A 15,408-nucleotide genomic window follows, 5' to 3' on the forward strand; every position below is an offset into this window, starting at 1 on the left:
TATTGTATATGAAAATTATCCCATATTATGAAATTCTAAATGAATTTTATTGTATGGCATTTTTAACTAGATTATCATTTATTTAGTTAAATATTTCCCAATTGTATTTTTAACTGAGTTCCAAATTTCCTACCTTGCTTATACCCTTCTCTCCTCTTTGAGAAACAATATATCAGTTATATGTGTGAATTCATGCAAAAGATAATTCCATATTAGCCATATTGTAAAAATATGCACCAGCAAAAAAACAAAGTAAAAAACTGTGCTTCAATCTAAATTCAAAGCTTATCAGTTCTCTCTCTAGAGGTGACTAGCACATTTCATCATGTGTCTCTTTGAAATTGTCTTGGATCACTCTATCAGAGCAGTTAAGTTTTTCATAGTTCCTCATCAATATAATATTGCTAAACTATATACAATGTTCTTCTAGTTCTGCTCATTTCACTTTGCTTGAGTTCATATAATCCTTCCTGGGTTTTTCTGAAACCATCCTGCCTTCTTTATAATATAATAGTATTCCATCAAAATTGCACATCACAACTTGTTAGTCATTCCCTAGATCATGGGTAGCTCCTTGATTTCCAATTCTTTGTTGTTCAAAGTTTTAGTAAGGTCAACTCTGTAACCCCCATTGGGGTTTTCTTGGCAAAGATTGTAGAGTGATTTGCCATTTTCTTCTCCAGTTCATTTTACAGAGGGGAAATAAGGAAAACATCTGAGGTCAGTTTTAAACTGAGAAAAATGTCTGTCTTCAAGATTGGCCTTCTTTATACTGCACAACTAAGTTGCCCTTAGAGTTCTTTGGAACCACATAAAGAGCTGCTATAAATATGTTTGTATAAATTGTTATTTTCCCTTTCTTTGATTTCTTTGGGAGATAGAGTTAGTAGTGGTATTGTTGGATCAAATGGTATGCACAAAGGGTATAGTCATTTGGGCATAATTCCAAATTGTTCTCCAGAGTAGTAAAATCAGTTCACAACTCTACTAACAATTTGCTAATTAATTTTATTTTTCTGGCAACCTCTACACTACAGGATTAGAGGACTTAGAAAAGGATATTCCAGAAGGCAATTCCAGAAAGAGCTAGGATAAAACCAAAAATCAATTATGCAGCATAACTGAGTATAAACTTTCAGGGTAGAAACAGATATTCAGTGAAATAGAGAACTTAAAAGCATTATTGATGAAAAGACCAGAGTTGAATAAAAAATCTCACTTAAAATACAAGTTTCTAGAGAAGTCAAATAGGAAAGGGAAATCATAGTTTTAATATAGTTAAGTTGTTTATATTCCTACAAGGGAAGAGGATACTGGTAACTCATAAGAAATTTCTCTTTAAAACTGGAACACTAAAAAAGCCTAGAAAGACTTGAATGAATAACTCTGTATTTACCTCCATGTGATCAATCCCCATTTATACTTTTCTCTTTCCTTTCCTCTTATTTGTCCTCACTAATATTTCATTCCCTTTTCCCTTAAACTTTTTTCTAAATTTTAACATTCAGTTTACTTTCATTTATACCTTTGCCTCTCCATTTGTCAGTCCCTTTTCTTTCTCTCCCCCCTCCCCCCCACCACCCACCCAACTTCCCTGTAGAGTAAGATAGATTTTTAAATTCAGTACCCCTTTCTGGACCAAATCTATTGAATAGGATTTACTCAATATTCACACCTTCCCTTCTTTCCCTCTACTATAATAGGTCTTTGTGACTCTTCACCTGGCATTATTTATCCACTAATGCCAATGTTTATGTTTTTATTTTTTCAAAGTACTATCAAACAAAGCTTGATTGATTGTTTGATTGATTGATGAGCAGTATTTCCTCATAGTCACTAAGTACCCTCTCCACTTCTATCTCATTAGAAATATACTTCTGAAGAGTCATGAATCACAGCAAATAATAATCATTCTATACCTTGCCCCCTTTTCAAATACCCTCCATGAACACATAATCCTCAAGAGTCAAAGCATCATGCAAAGTCAAATAATTTCATGTACCATTTGTCTACCATAACCACCCCCCAAGATACTCTCTTTCACACACCCTCTCCACTTTAGCTCCCCAACCATGGTACTTAAAGCCCTCATTAACTAAAATATGGATTAAGATAAAATCACTTCCTAATCTCTTTATGCTCAACCCTTCTAGGTAGGTTCCTCCTCTGCCCCTATAGTAATACAAAGCTTTAGGTATCTAGGAAAGTCAAAGCTGATTTAATTAAGTATAGAGCCTCTAAGTACTCTAAGTACTGGAACAATCAGAAAGTCTCTCTTAAGACCTTTACAATTGATTATAAGGTATGGGAAACACTGCCACAGGACTGCCCAGTTTACAATGCCCTCATCAGAAAAAGTGCTGAGCTCTATGAGCAAGACAGAATTAAAATAGATCAAAGAAAACATGAGACACATAAGTTTACTATTTGTGTATGATCTGTGGTAGAGCATTCTGAGTTCATATTGGCAACCTCAGTCAGACACCCTGCAATTTATCTCAAACATAGCAATGTCATTTTGGTCTTCTTTAATAGAAGATCAAGAACCAAACATACCCATATACTCTAAGTACAATATCTTCAACTATATTCAAGCTTATAACTATCCTAAGAGACATACAATTCTCAAGAGTTACAAGTGTTACATCCCCTTGTAGAGTTTTATACAATATATTGTTCTTGACTAACATTTGTTTTGTTTTTTTTTCTCCTTTTGGTTTACCTTTTTATGCATCTCTTGAGTCTTGTATTTGAAGGTTGAATTCTCTGTTCAGTTCCTGTCTTTTTTATCAGGAAATTTTAGTAGTTGTCTATTTCCTTGAACATCCATCTTTTCCCCTGAGAGAATATACTGAATTTTGCAAGGAGTAAATTCTTGATTGTAATCCAAGGTCCTTTGCCCTCCAGTCTTTCAATGTTGAAGCTCCTAAGTCCTATGTAAGTTTGATTGTGCTTCCTTTGTATTTAAATCACTTCTTTTTGACTGCTTGCAGTACTTTCTCCTTTCTTTGAAAATTCTGGCATTTGATTATGACAGTCCTTGGAGTTTTTATCCTGGGGCCTCTTTCTGGAGTTCTATATATTCTTTCAATTACTATTCTGTCTTCTTAAATCTAGCAGATTTGGACGGTTTTCTCTAATAATTTCCTGACATATTTTCCAGGCTCTTTTTTTTTTAATCTAGGCTTTCTGGTAGACAAATAATTCATAAAGTATCCCTCTTGGATCTATATTCCAGGTTGGTTGTTTTTCCTAATAGGTACTTTACATTTTCTTCAATTTTTTTTTTCAGTCTTTTTACTTTGTTTGCTAGAATCTTGGTATCTCATAGATTCATTTAATCACTCTAATTCTTAGGATTTTTCAGTTAGTTTTTGTGTTTCTTTTTCCAGTTGGTTAGTTTTACTTTTTTCTAAATGGTATTCCCTTTCCAATTCCCTTTCCAATTTCACTTTAAGCTTTTTTGTTCAAATTTTTTGCTCCTGGGGTTTAGGGAGCAGAGACCCAAACTTTTTATGCTGGGGTTGGGGTCTAATTCCTGGCCTATCACTAGTCAAGATGTTGTCTATCCAGAGTTTTGTTTCCTCCTTTATGTCCAGGCTTTGCCTATGCAGTAGTTTTAGATGTATTTCATTCTTTTCTCCTTCATTCATTTCAATTCAATTTTATTTTTTGAAGAGTTACATTCTTTTTTCCAGTTACTTATTTTTACTTTTAAAGGAGCTGATTCCTTTTGTCAATTTCTCATAGTTTTCCTATGGCTCTTATTTCTTTTTTTCATTTTCTTCTTCCTCTCTTCTTTGGTTTTTAAATTCTTTGTTAAACTCTTCTATGAAGTTTTGAATATGAGTCCAATTCATTGACTCCTTTGAGACTGTCCATGAAAGTAATTTTCCAGTGCTTTCTTCTTCTGAGGTGGCATTTTTAATCTTCATCTGCATAGATAGTACCTATGGTTGGTGTTCTTTCAGGTTTTTTTTGTTCATTTTGATTGTTTGAGCTCTTCTCCTAAGGTAAAGGGAGTATAGACCCACATTTTTTATGCTGGGGCTGAGGTCTGATCCTTATCACTGACCAAGATGTTGTCTATTCAGAGGTTTGTTTCCTATTTTATGTCCAGGCTCTGCCTATGCAGTAGTTTGTTCCCAACTCAGTCCTGTCTTTGACCTGTGTTCCCATGGTTCACATTTTGGGGTTGGGACCCTCTGTACTGACTTGCTAGATAGCTTGCAGGACCCGTGTTGTTGTCTTGCTTCCAAGTTGGACTGCACTAAAGCTTAAAGTTTCTACAGGCTTTCCTGCTCTCCAACCTAGCTGGGCTTTACTTCCCCTTTTCTTCCAAAGAGACAGATGTTCACTGAAAATCCTCCATGATGTCTACAGTTGAAAATTTATTTCAATCTTGTCTATTTTTTGTGGGATCAGTAGCTTTAATGTTTGTATAGAGGCTTCATTTAATGTTGCATTGGAGAAAAACTCTGGGAGCATGCTAGCTACATGCCACCATCTTGGCTCTGCCTCAGAGTCACAGAGTACATTGTAGACAATAATATTAATATTTTAAGATTATAAAATGAAAATGATTTAGTTATTCTAAGAATGAGCCAAGATAATTCTGAAGAACTTATGATGAAAAAGGGCTATCCCTCCCCTGAGAAATAACTGATTAATGCATTTTTTCTTATTTTTCCCCTTTCATAACATAACTAATATGAAAATGCTTTTGCTTAACTATACATATATAACCTTTTGAAATGTTTGGTTTCTAAGCCAAGGGGGATAAGGATGAAGAGAAAGAATTTGGGCCCCAAAATTTAAGAAGCAAATGGTAAAAATTGTTTTTACATATAACTGGGGAAAAATAAAAATATCAGATATTTATCTATATATAAATCTTAATATACCTATTTTTCTATTTAGTGTTTGTCATTTTCCTTTTCTGTATCTTTAGTGAAACTGATAACTTTGAGATAGTACATCACAATTATTTCAATTTGCATTTCTCTAATCAATATATTTAGTTCATTTTTATGTAACTATTGATAGTTTTGATTTTTTCTGAAAACTACCTATTTATAAAATGTCATTATTTATGAATTGGGGAATGACTCTTATTTTTACAAATTTTTATGAGTTCCCTATATATTTGAGAAATGAGACCTTTTTCCCCAGATTACTACTTTCCTTCTTATTTTGACTGCTTTAATCTTGTTTGTGTAAAAAGCTCTTTAGTTTCATATGGTTAAAATTAAATTTTTTATTTTGCATAATCTTCTATATTTCATTTGGTTATAAACTCTTTCCTTATCTATAGATCTAACAGGTATATTTTCCCTTAGTTTACTTATATCATTCTTTATGCTTAAATCATTTATCCACTTTGACTTTGTTTTGATTTATGGTATGTTAATTTATGACTAGTTTCTGCTTAACTACTTTCCAGCTTTCACAGGAATTTTTTCCAAATAAGTAAAAAAGTATAATTTTCAATTACTTGCCAAAGAAAAAGTCTTAAGTTTAGATAAGGAAAAGGAAATTTTTTTTACTACCATCTAGGAGAACACAATGGAACTCAGAGTAATTTCACAAAATTAGGAAAATTGTTGATTCAATTAAATATAGTTATTTTATATATATATATATGTATATACATATATATATATATATATATATATATACTGAACTACTTTGTACCTTGTGACATACTTTTTCAGTTATTGAAAAACATACAAAAAAAGTATATGCCAAATTGTAACTAGCCTAAAACAAATTCAGATTAAGGTAGACCCATTCTATCCCAGAAAAGAGGAAGGTATGCAGATAGCAGAAGAGAGTATCATTAAGAGTGTAGAAGGTAGGGAGGGGCAGCTAGGTGGCACAGTGGATAGAGCACCTGCTTTGGAGTCAGTAGGACCTAAGTTCAAATTTGGTCTCAGACACTTAATAATTACCTAGCTGTGTGACCTTAGGCATATCACTTAACTCTGTTGCCTTGCTAAATGAATGAATGAATGAATGAATGAATGAATGAATAAGTGAATGAATAAATAAATAAACAAATAAACAAATAAATAAATAAATAAATGGGTGAATGAATGAATGGATAGATAGATAGATAGATAGATAGATAGATAGACAAACAAAGAGTATAGAAGGTAGACTGCTGTTCCCAAGAGAGCCCCAGGCTGAGAAGAATCTGGACATGAACTGGGGTTTTCAGTTTCTCCTTTTATAAACTAATCCCTTTCTTTCAGTGTGCTACTGTCTTCCTAATACTTCATCAAAGTAGCAGGCTTTTTTCCTTCCATAAATTCCTAAAGATATTCAAGCTTAATAATTTGTGAAATTTTTGCTATTTAAGAAATAAACACCCAGGATTGTAATTTGTTTAGAGTTTTGATTACTGGGATGGTTTTCTGAATTATTATAAAGGCAATAATATTAAATGATATGTATAGCAATCTGAGGATTACTAAGGTTGATGTCTATGCCTGGGATGGTTTATGACATAAATCACTGCCTAGGCAGTACCCTCCTAACTCTATTTCCCCATTATGCTATTTTCTTTCTGGAAAATGAAAATTCCCCACCTGTTAATCCTGAGCCTTGACTTTAATACTCTGTGACTACATAACTGATTGAGAGATAAGTTTCATGCCTGGAATCAAAGAGAGCTAAGGGATTTCTCCTCTGACATATAACTATGTCCCTATTTTTCCTTTTATAGGGATTTTATATAATCAAAAAGTTTTGTTGATACAACATTAAATCTCTATCAAATCTATCAGATAATTGATAAATCAAAATTAAAATCATCAGCCTACTAGGGTCTCTTCATCTCTATTGGCTGAAAGTAATGTATTATCTTGTACCTTGTGTTGAAAGAGCTATGCAAAGCTATCTTGGCCCAACCAGAATCATCTGGTAATGATGCCCAAATAGGAGAGTGAGGTCAAGGTAAAGGGTGCTGGGAAAACAGGATGCTGATTAGTAATAAACAAAACAAGCCTGATCACTAGTTGCTGCTCTAGTGTAGCAAGATTCTAGGACCTACCCACCCACCCAATGGATTTTTAAGCTCTGGGTAATACACTTGCATAGAAGGCTCATAAACTGCATGTTTCTTAAGAATTAGTTACTCCTTAATCCCCTCCTTAACTCTTATTCACTCCCAACTCATATACCAGGCTCTGTCTTCTCCCTTAAAGGTCACTATTTATCTCTCTACCTTGCTATATTTCTTAAAGATCTTAGCCCGCTTGAAAACATTACTACAAAGTTTATATGTCCCTTTTATCTTGAGTCTGAGATTGGTGAATTCTTTCAACTCCATTCTCCCTCACCCACTCCACTCCCCATACACATATTGTACCTCAAACTACATCAAAAGAATGGAATATGGAAAGAATTAGGATTTTCATATTGATAAATATGATATATGAAATGAATTAAATAATAATAATTTAGTTTCTAGAGATCCTTTCACAGATAGATTCTTATCTGATAATCAATGAAAACAAAGAAACCTGGAGTAATTTATTAATCTAGATAAGCTTGTGTTCTTTCCCTTACCTGACCTCAGACATAATAATTACCTAGCTGTACTTGTCTGTGCTAAGTGAAGTGAATCAGTATGCTGTGTAACTTGTTTGCTATCCAAGCAAAATAATGGGATACCTCTAAGACTAAATAATTAAATTGACCATTTCCAAAGAATTCTAAGACACCTATGTTGTCTTACTTGGATGTAAGCTCCTCTAATTGCTGTTTTGTCCTGCTCTGATGGGCTTGTTCAAAGAAGATCACTCAAGGACCAGAAATGGTTGTTTCATGATCCATCCTCCCTCTCCCTTACCCCTTATAATAAGGTATATAATTTCTGCATCCACTACAGTAAAGGTGGAACAATCCCAATTTGCAAATATGTTCTTTGCAATGCAAGTAATTAATTAAACTGCTACTTGATTCCTGGCACTCGGCCTGCTCTGGTTCACCCAGGTTAGAGACTGGGTTCAGTAGAAATTCTGTTAACAAGAGTGGTCATACTAGCTTCAGCCTTATTCCTTATTCTAATAGAGGAAGACAACAACAGCAGAGTGGATCCAGAAAAGTGGATTAATGAGTAGAATTTTAGGAAATCACTGATTCGGGGCAGTTAGGTTAATCAGTGGATAGAGCATGGGCCCTGGAGTCAGGAGGACTTGAGTTCAAATCCCATCTCAGAATCTTAATTACCTAGCTGTGTGATCTTGGGCAAATCACTTAACACCATTGCCTTGCAAAAACTAAAAAAAAGAGAAACCATTGACTTTCCTTTTCCAGAAACAATGATAACATTACTGTTCCTCAACAAAAATGGAAAAAAATATAGATAAATTAGTATAAATTTATGCAGGGCAGCATGGGAAAAGGTAAGATATCTTGGGTAAGGAGTTTGATGGGTTATGAAGCATAGTCAAATTCGAAGCAGCCTGGGTAAAAGTGACAACTAGGTAGTACAGAGAATAGAGCACTGAGCCTAAAGTCAGGTAGACTCATCTTCCTAAGTTTAAATCTGATTTCAGATACTTACTAGTTGTGTAACCTTGGGCAAGTCATAAACCCTGTTTATCTCAGTTTCTTCATGTATAAAATCAATTGCAGAAGGAATTACAAAACTACTCCAGTATCTTTACCAAGAAAACCCTTTAATCATGAAAATTTGGACTGATTGAAACTGAAATGACTTAACAACAACAAACAACAAAAAGGTAATAGTAAACTAGTTAAATTTGCATTCATTTACTCACCAATGAAGAGAACTCAGAATCAGATTGCCAGTTCAAGAGTTTCAAACTTTAGTGGATTAACTGTCCCAGGAATCCAGGGTATATTTTCTGGAGGGCACAAAATGTGTGATACAGAAAAGAATTTAGAAAATTTATCAAGTCATATTGTAAAAGAATGATTTTAAGAGACTAAATATGAACTATACAAAAAATGGGGGAGGATCAATCAATGAATATTCATTGTATATCTACAATTTACCAAATGCTATAAGGGACATAAACAGATATAGTCTCTGTCCTTTAGATGCTTGCAATCAAAATATTCCTAATATTCCCAAAATATAAAAACTGGCTATAAAGTTACAAACTTCTGATACTTTTCTTCCCTCTCCTATCATCACTAAGATACCACTAGTAGTAAAACAAAAAAAGAAGATAAGATGTTCACAATGGCTATGAAAATTATCTTCTCACATAATTCACTCACAGTCTTAGTTCATAAAAGTAATAATAATTTAACACTTTCAGATTTTACAAAATGCTTTACATATACTATCTTATTTGATCCTTACAATAGCCCTGAGACATTATTCTCATTTTGCTGATGAGGAAACTTAGACAGAGTTTAAGACATTGGCCAGGGTCACACAATTAATAAGTTTTAAGGAAGAATCTAAGAAGACTCTAAATTCAAATGTTCCTAACTCCAAGTCGGGAACTCCAATATTCTTTCTAATATAACAAAATATCATAATAAGTTTGGAACAAAGTAACTACTCCATCAAACTTGCAGGATCTATTCTGGACTCAGTGAATAACAAAGGACAATTATGCTCACCAGAAACTGGGATATTATCAATAGTATACCATATGAACAGCAAGAAAAAATATTTTTATTACAAAGCAATTTTCAGGTCCTTCTCTGTATTAGATGTGACCATAGTTTCTTTTTTAGGAGAATAAATAAAAATTGAAGAGAGTCCAGGGAAGAGAAATGAAAATGATTAAGTATATAGAAAATAATGTACATGAAGTTATAATGTGTACAACGGACATAGGAATTGTTGAGTCTGTAAAAGATAAGACAAAGGCATGAAAATAACTGTTTTCTAGTGTAGAAACAAATGTTAAAAGATGAGTATAGAACAATTGTTTTCTATCTCCATATCTGTCTATCAATATGTGATGAAGAGATCTTACAAATACTGTGATAGATAAGATAGACAAAAAATAATTCTCATAATACAGGACAATTAAAATTTAGGGCAATTTCTAATAGTGACTATAAAATTTCCATCCCTAAGGATCATTTTTCAAAATTACTGACAACCATTTTTGTCTGAATCTGGGAGCAGGACAGATGAACACAGTCAATTTCATCATTTTTATTTGCATATTAAAACAAATGTTGTTACATGAAACTCAAGGATGGTTCTTATTAGTAATTAAATGAACTTATAGCTGTCAAATGTATAATATTACTACCTTTTATCAAAGGATCTCAGGGGCCATAAAGAATGGGGGGAAGTGAGGAATGCAAGGATTTTGAATCTCAGCTCTTTGATCCCTGCCCACAAATCTGGGAAGTTATTTCTATGAGGTATCCAATTATGTTCTTGCTATTACAAGTGTATTGTTATTAGCCCACTCCACCCCTACCCCCTCTTGAAAGTACAGAGTTACAAGTCTCAAAGAAAATTTTATTTATAGGTTAATGCAAAGAGTACTCACAATTGTGTTTATAAAAAAAAAAGTCTTTCCCACAGGAATCTAAAAAAAAAATCTCAGTTCAGTTTTAAGCACTAATAGCTTAGTCTTTTTAGTCCTATATAGCCTCAGTCATTTATTATCATATATTCCAAAGTTTTCCAGAAAATTTTGTCTCTTCAGTCACTATGAAAAGATTCTCCTTTTAATTTTCCATATTACAGTTACATTAAGCAAATACAAACAACAGAACTTCTCTTGCATCTTTCCCTCATGTTACATTTTCTACCACCCCTGCCCTCACAGAAGTCCAATAAGAAGAAACCTAGTCTATCATTCTGGTCTCCAAGCGGGTCATAGTTAGACTTCAGGTTGAGACATGATGCACATAAAGCATATTTTCCTCTTTTCCCCCTGCATATGGGTGGTTCTGTTGCCTTAGTGATCACTCCCAAGAGAACAGAAGCTTACCAAAGAACCCTATTCTTTGCTCCAATTTTCTGTTAACAAGATTTTTCCCTCAGGGTAAATAGGGGCAGTTAATCAAGTGAACTTCACAAAGGTGCTGTTCTACTCCCTCACAAAATGAAATGAAATGATATAGTTGATGCATTGCTGATGGAGTTGTGAAGGAATCCAACCTTTCTGGAGAGCAAAATGGAATTATGCCCAAAGAGCAATAAAACTCTTAATACCTTTTGACCCAGCAGTTCCAATTCTAGGACTATATCCAGAAGAAATTGTAAAAAAATGGAAAAAGTCCTACATGTTCCAGAATATTCATAGCAGCCCTTTTTGTAGTGGCAAAGCATTGGAAATTGAGGGGATGCCCATCAATTGGGGAATGGGTAAATAAGTTATGGTACATGAATACTATGGAATATTTTTGTTCTGTAAGAAACAGTAAATGGTCAGACTCTTTAGAAGCATGGAATAACTTATGGGATTTGATCTTGAGCAAAGGGAGTAAAACCAAGAGAACAATTTACACATCAAGTATTATGAGATGAATAATCTTGATGGAAGCAACCTTTCTCAGAAATCCAGAGAGCTAGGACAACCATATTTGATAGATTATGGACTAAATTATCCTCAACCAGAGGAAGAAAAAACAAAACAAAACACATAGGAAAAAAACACTCCTACTGAATCTGATGAATACTTTATAAAAATTGTCTCTTATGTATCTCCCTTAATTCTAATTCCTTATGCCAAAAATTGCCAATTTGTAAATATGTTTAATAAAATATGTATGTAAAATGCTGACTGCTCCCAACTTGGGGGGGGGGGGGAAGGAGGGTGGATGGAAACTTTGTAACTTGGAAATATACATGTACAAATGGATGAAAATAAATAAATAAAAGATTTTTTAAAAAGATTTGAAGAGAAGTATGACAAAAAAAAAAGAGAAGATGTAAAAACACAAAGAATAGTCTCCATTGCAAATAGTTTAACTATAATTAATGTTTAGGTTTGCAAAGCATCTTAGTGATGGTATGTCAATTGTACTTCATAGCAACAAAACTAAGTAGATAAGAGTTGGCCCTCTGCATGTACAGAATTTCTCAGTCTTATATCTTAGAGAATGCCTAAATAGTAGGGAAGCAAAAGAGCAATCATTTGTCAAAGCAAAATTTTACAAGCTAATGACAAGTAGTGTTTCAAATATCAAATTCAGTGAGTTCAAATATTTCTTGTAGACTTTAAACTATCTTTTTTTTGTCTGAAAACATTCCACTCTATGCAATTACTAGAAGCTGCAGGTGCTTAATAAACATGTGTTGGTTGATTATTGGTTGATTGGAATGTTAGTCCTTAACGAATAAACTGGGGAGGGGGTTAAACAGAAACAAAGTATTATCTAGGCAAAGACTGATTAAAGTAAGGAGACCTAATATTTAAATCCTGCTTTTTTACTTTTTTTTAAATATTGCTTTTCAAAATAAATGCCAATGTTTTTAATTTTAGGAAATATAATTCTTTATGACACATAATCCATGTCTGTGTGTTTTATTATAGAATTTCTATTACAGTCAATGCTTAAATCCTTCAGTGGACACAGAGGAAGTCGCCTAAGGGGAAAATCTACCTCAGGCAAGTTCTGTGTCACACCAGTGAAGGAAATACATACATATGCACATATCTGGGTATGCACATGAATACATATACATGTGTTCTATGTTTGGATAGATACATGTATACAAATGTATATACATAGAATACATGATGTATAGATAAATATATATTTGGAATATACAAATGGAACTGAGCTAGAAGGGACATTGGAGATTATTTTATCTAATAACCTTATGTTACAATCAGGAAACTGATGGAAAAATTCACAGTTCACATATAGTAAAATTTGGTTTTGAACCCAAAATTTCTAAATCCAAATCTAGTGTAATTCCTACTCTCTGGGAAGCAGATTAAATATTTTGGTTTTTGGGGGGAAAAAACATTCATCCAAGTTAATTCCATGAAAAGAACAAAGGCAGAGAAATTATTCCACCAATCAGCCTTAAAACAAACCCAAAAGAAACAACTAATGGGGTGGCTAGGTGGTGTAGTGGATAAAGCACCAGCCTGAGAGTCAGAAATACCTGGGGTCAAATCCAGTCTCAGACACTTAGTACTTACCTAGCTGTGTGGCCTTGGGCAAGCCACTTAGCCCCGTGTGCCTTGCAAAAACCTAAAAAAGAAACAACTAAGGAATAGATTATCCAAGAATTGCAGTCACAAAGAGTAACTGAATTTTTCAAGTTTGGTACAGGATAAATGTTGGGCTAAATATGAGCAGAGGAGAATTTATGGGTATTTTGAATTATACATGCAATCTTGCACAAAGCACACCATCAACTAAGCTGCCAATGACGTGTTACTAAAATGAATCAAAATAAATGAGGAGAGCATCCTCACTATTATATGAAAAGGAAGACAAGCCACTGAACTGCATGCTGGTGTTGTTGCTCTGTGGTGGCGGCTGCTGCTGCTGCTGCTAGTGCAAAGTAGTATGTAGAGTATCTGATTTTTGAAAGAGAAATTAGGTAGAATCAAAACAAATTTCAGAGTCTTCTGTGCTTACTAGGAGCACAAAACATTTAAAGAGGGACAACTAGTAAGAGCTGCTTATCTTTTTCACTAGATGAAAATTCATCAGGACAAGGCAGGTGTTAGGAGTATAACAAAGTGGAATGTTCAGCTTCAGTGACTCTGATCTATTAGAGTCATGGGCAAAAGTGACTGCTGGCATAGGGTGTAAGACTTTAGTGTATGTCACTTTGCTAAGTCATTTGAAGAATGAGTGTAGTGCCTAGGTTTGTCACATTTAAGATGCCAGATTGGAGTTGTCAAATGTGACTGAACTTTTCAATGAGGCAGAAGGCTGAGGGAATTAGAAGGCTGCTGGAGTATATGATTTGGGAAGTTAATTATAAATAATGCAATCTGTATATGCAAATACCAAAGATGCTTTTGTTAAATTGAATCACTGGTGGCTTGAAAAGTTTATTTGGCTTTCTTCTACATAGTGTCCCAACGGTTCATTTTCAGGGAATAGGTTTATTAAGATTAATGAGGAAATGCATGTTGTGATTCATATTATCTATTCTGAGTATTTATATTATGGAAATAGCTTGACTATGCTCTAATTTGAGACTGATCTTATTGGGGGGGAGGTATATTTGACCAACAAAAAGCATTAAATAAACAGGCTATCAAATAGTGACAATTAAGGGCCATTGTTCAAGTTTCAGGCAAAAAATTTGGGTCAACAAATAATTGAAAAAGAAATTAAGTAATTAAAAACTATGCTAGGGGAACCCAACCAGCTCAACTCCTGGCCTTGCAAGACACCCCCAGCCTCTTCTGCCAAAGGCCCCACACCAACTCAAGGAGCCGGGGTCTGGGTGCCAGGTGGGGAGCCCCAGGTGACAGCTGCAGGTGAGGGGGGGGGCAGCAGACAGTGCCCCTGCATCCCAGATCCACGAGGGAGCCTCCAGAGCCTCAGATGCCCAGCCTGACCTGTCCCCCCACCCCACAGGAGCCCAGATTTCCCACTCCTATATTGGAAGAATGGAGTCCCAGGAGAGCGCAGTCCAGTACAGCAGATGGAACAATAGCCAGGACAAGGTCAGCATGAATATGTCAGCCTCGGAGAGTTCGGGCTGTGAGCGCATCTGTACCAAACTATGCACTGGGAAGCTGGGCATCGCCATGAAGGTGATAAGCAGAATTATTCTTTTCTGGGTCATCTTCATCTTCGGCTATATTACCAGATACTACATCCACAAGTACAAGTAGCAGAGTCTGCTGGATACCTTCTCCAGGAGCCCTCCACTACCCAGAAACCTCTTACTTCTCAGCTTAGATCACCAAGGCTGGCCTCTGGGGGCACATATACCAATAGATATAGATATGAACACATAGGGATAGATGGACACATTCTAAGTCTCAGAGAGACAGCATTACTAGAGTGACAGACACATACTGAAACAGACACTGGACAGAAGAAGAGACAATCATACATGGAGACACAGACCCACAGAAAGACAGATATACTAACACCGACCTACATACAAATCTCTCTTCTCCTTTGTCCCAGGATAAAACTCCAGACCAAACCAACCTCATTCAACTCAGAGAGAGTTACTATACTCAAATGCTAAAGCCCCAGCACTACATGTCCCATTAATTTCCTCGGTTACCCCTGTGTTTCTTTCAGAAAGCAGACGACCTCTCCTTTGGATCACCCCTCCAGGGAGAGTTACTACAACATGTATGGTTCAAATCCCAACTCTTCCAGATATGTATGAGCATCAGAAAATTAGAAAAGTCACCAATGACACCAAATAACTTTGAAAGTCCCCTCCATCTCTAAATTTTTGTTTCTGTGGCGATGATTCAATATGGAATCCTAGCAAAGCCAAAAATTTTC

At 34.8% G+C, this 15,408-nt stretch overlaps 1 pseudogene; it reads left to right on the forward strand.

Moving 5' to 3' along the window:
• The first annotated feature begins 14,546 nt into the window (after positions 1-14,546).
• On the forward strand, positions 14,547-14,774 carry LOC141516162 (small integral membrane protein 1 pseudogene; annotated as a pseudogene).
• The last annotated feature ends 634 nt before the right edge of the window (positions 14,775-15,408 follow it).

The sequence above is a fragment of the Macrotis lagotis genome, chromosome 3 (assembly GCF_037893015.1).
Source record: "Macrotis lagotis isolate mMagLag1 chromosome 3, bilby.v1.9.chrom.fasta, whole genome shotgun sequence".
Classification (NCBI taxonomy): domain Eukaryota; kingdom Metazoa; phylum Chordata; class Mammalia; order Peramelemorphia; family Peramelidae; genus Macrotis; species Macrotis lagotis.